Below are 4455 nucleotides of genomic sequence, written 5' to 3' on the forward strand. Positions count from 1 at the left end.
GAAATAATGCATGCATGCACAATTTCAGTTCAAAACCGAAATAATGCATATGGCAAAAACCGAAATAAAGCATACATGCACAGTTTCGGATGAAAACCGAAATAATGCATATCGTTACCTTAATACAGAAAGACCCTAACTAATATAGTCGCTGAAATACAAAAAGCCGTAACTAAGTAAAATCCAAAATTCCCTTTTTCATTGATTATGATGCATTTCATCGAATCATAAGTCCCCACATCATTTTAAGCAATAAAAATTTTAGGTCAGTTACGGCTTTTTTGCATTTCAGCGACTATATTATTTAGGGCCTTTCTATATTAAGGTAACGATATGTGAAAGACGAAGGTATGCATACATGCACACTTTCGGTTGAATACCGAAATAATGCATATAACAAAAACCGAAATAATGCATGCATGCACAGTTTCGGTTGAAAACCGAAATAATGCATATGAAAAACCCGAAGCAATGCATACATGCACAGTTTCGGTTGAAAACCGAAATAATGCATATGATAAAATACCGAAATTATGCATATGCATACTTTCGTTTTAAAAGCGAAATAATGCATATGAAAAAAACGAAGTAATGCATACATGCACAGTTTCGGTTTAAAACCGAAATAATGCATATGGTAAAAACCGAAATAAAGCATACATGCACAGTTTCGGTTGAAACCGAAATAATGTCTAAATGCACAGTTTCCATATGCGCAATTTCGGTGCCCCCGTTGCACGCCCATGGCAGGGGGACACACGCTTAAGTGCCCGACTCCATGTCAACTGTAATGACAAGAAGAGCTACTGAGAAAAGCAAAAAAAACACACAATTACACAAACAAATAAACAAAATGTTGAAATGTGTATTATTTTTAGTAAAAAACACGCAATTCAATTTCAACAAAAAGGTATAAATATAATAAAAAGAAATTAAGTCCAAAGTAACCACGCCTTTCTTTGTATTATGCATAGCTCTACTTATTTGCTGCTTCTTCGTCTTCTAATCTTAAGTGGCTTTTGAAAATTGTTGCATTTAGCCTTGAAAATTATTGAATGCCTTATTGCTGGAGTGCGCATTTCCTCTGTTTGTTTAAAAATAAATTAAAAGTGGATGCGGAAGACTGCAACTGTTCGGAGTTGGAGCGAAAATCAATGAAAGACATGTGCGTAAGCCTCATGCTTTTGTTGGCTTAACTTTTTTGATATGTTTCGCTATACATATGTATGCACATTTGATTGGGATTAATCTAATAAATCTAATAAATATTATAAATGTGAAAGTTTGTATGTTTGGATGTTTGGGAAATCATGACGCGGAAACGACTGCACGGATTTGCATGAACTTTTGCACCTAGATAGCTTATGCCCTATGGTAGAAAGTAGGCTACTTTTTTTAAGAGTTGCCACCTGTTAAAAAAGTTTCATTAAATTAATACGCGGAAACGACTGAATGAATTTGCATGAAATTTTGCAAGCAGATAGCTTATGACCTACAGTGAAAAATAGGCTAATTTTTTGGAAGAGTTGCCACCTGTTAAAAAAGTTTAATTAAATTAATACGCGGCAACGACTAAACGGATTTGCATGAAATTTTGTACATAGATAGCTTATGCCCTAGGTTAGAAAGTAGGCTACTTTTTTTAAGAGTTGCCACCTGTTAGAAATGTTTAATTTAATTAATACGCGGAAATGAGTGAACTGATTTGCATGGAAGTTTTCACACAGATAGCTTATGAGGTAGGTTGCGGGAACGACTGAATGGATTTGCATGAAAATTTGCACACAGATAGCTTATGACCTAGATTGGAAAAGAGGCTACTTTTCTTAAGAGTTGCCACCTGTTAAAAAAGTTTCATTAAATCAGTACGCGGAAACGACTGAATGGATTTGCATGAAATTTCGCAAGCAGATAGCTTATGACCTACAGTGGAAAATAGGCTAATTTTTTTGGAAGAGTTGCCACTTGTTAAAAAAGTTTAATTAAATTAACACGCGGAAAAGTCTGAACGGATTTGCATCAAATTTTTCAAGCAGATAGCTTATGACCTGCAGTGGAAAATAGGCTAATTTTTTGGAAGAGTTGGCACCTGTTAAAAAAGTTTTAATTAAATTAATACGCGGAAACGACTGAACAGATTTGCATGACATTTCGCACAGAGATAGCTTATGACCTATGTTGGAAAATAGGCTACTATTTTAAGAGTTATCACGTATTAGGAAACTTTAATTAAACTAATACGTGGAAATTACTGAACTGATTTACATGAAAGTATGCACACAGATAGCTTATGACCTAGACTGGAAAATAGGCTACGTTCTTAAGAATTGCCACCTGTTTGAAAATTAAATTTTGCTCAAAGATGGTTTATGACCTGGATTGAAAAATAGGCTACTTCCTTAACCGGTTTTCCGATCAGAACGAAATTTAGTACACTTACTACGGATTTCGGAAGGATGGTCTAAGACTGAAAGTAAGTCCGATAACTCAAGGACCCTCCCATACAAATTGGAATTTTCATATTACATACATATCTCTGGAAGTATTTGTCGGAGAGAACTGAAACTTGGTATAGTGATATGTATGTGAAATCAATGTTGGCATTAATCGATTGATGTTTTAGTTAGTTAGTTAATTCGATTAAGTTCAATCTGATTACAGTTAATCATGATTAATTTTAATCCGACTAAACAGTTAACCGTAACCGCGATTAAAAAATCAATTTTTAATCATTAACTCTTAATTTGATCAAGTAGGTTTGGTGATTAATTAAGTTATGCTGGAATTTTCCTGTGCACACAAAGCAAGTTAATCCAGTATGGCAAAGTCGGCAATTTGGTGTGCATTTTCAATAAGATATATGTATACCAACAAACGTTTTACAAACTAGGTTTGTAAAGGTTCCCAGTTTATGTATTACTAATAACAATAATTATTATTTTTTTTATATTACGCGCTTTTTATAAGCGTAAAACACAAAATAATTACTATAACTGGTGTTTGGTTTCAAACTCGGACAAACTAGACAAATTAATCAGATTTTATTTTTAATTGGATTAAGAATTAATGTTTTAAATTAATTAAACGTAATCGCAGCCAGCGATTAACGATTAAAAAAATGTTATCATTAATCGTACAGTTGATTACGACTAATTAATTTTAATCGTCAAACGCGATTAACATTTTAATCGTTAATTTTTAATCGTTAATCAGATTAACAGTTTGCCAACACTGTGTGAAATCATGAAAAGAGGCGTAGCACCTCCCATACTGACTGAAAGTTTCATATTGCATATCTCTTCAAATGTTTGGGGTAAAGCACTCAAGCTTGGTATGGAAATATGCATGTAAGTATGTAAAACTAATACCATACTCATGGAGAAAAATGAGGGTTATTGGAAAAGGTAGTGTGGCAACTCCCATGCAAATTGATTTTTCTATGCTGCATATCTCTGGAGGTGTTTATTGCAGAGGACTGGAACTTGGCACCGAGATGTGTATACAAAATTAATTCCATACTCATAGAGAAGAATTTGTGTTATTCGAAAAGGGGACATGGTTCCTGCCGTACAAATTTACTGTTTTATACTGCTTATCTCTAGAGGTGTTCATGGTAGAGTACTGCGACTTGGTACTGGGGTGTGTAAAATAAATTCTAAATCCATGGAAGAAGATTAGGGTTATAATAAAAAGGGGCGTGGCACTTCCAGTACAAATTTACTTTTTCTTGCCACAAATCCCTGGAAGTGTTTGTGGAAGACAGAATAAATTTCATTAAATGGAAAAGGGAGAGTCGGGTTCGACCTTATAATCTAAAGCTCTCTTGAGGCATTTACTACAGTAATGCAAAGTGGTATTTTATCAAGGCCAGGTTACTAAATTTGAGTTGGAAATATTAGAACTCGCCGTGGCACCTCCAAGAAGGTTTCACGTTCACGCGTCGTATACCTGGAAACCTTTTAAGGTAAACTTAGAGGGAAGAGAGAGGAGATTTTATAATTTCATAGTTCTAAACGGCCTAAATACCTTAACTCGCTTAGAAAATAACGAGCTATAACGAAATGGGCACAGAAATAAAATCTAACATCATTAAATTATTTTTCCTATTTGTATAAAAGCGCGGGGTGAAACCCGCGGGTATAAGCTAGTTCACCATAAATTACTTCGATTTTTGGTTGATGCTTGATTAAGGGGATTAAGTTATCATATCAGAGGATTTTCGTAAACCCCCTGATTTCGTAGTAATATAGTGGAGCTTTGAAGGATTTTTTGATATAATTTTTTTTTTAAGAACGGTATTGGACGGTAAATATTTTCTAATATTAATTTCTCTTTCAATATATCGTCACCTGAAATGCAAATAGACGTAAGCCCATCGTTAAAGAACTGATTCGGCCTTAACAGTATAGCTTAACACCTTGTAAATCTACCGTAGACCAGGTATTCATCTTACGC

The sequence above is a fragment of the Rhagoletis pomonella genome, unplaced genomic scaffold (genome assembly GCF_013731165.1).
Source record: "Rhagoletis pomonella isolate Grant_MI unplaced genomic scaffold, Rhpom_1.0 Rhpom_scaffold_00450, whole genome shotgun sequence".
In the NCBI taxonomy this organism is placed as follows: Eukaryota; Metazoa; Arthropoda; class Insecta; order Diptera; family Tephritidae; genus Rhagoletis; species Rhagoletis pomonella.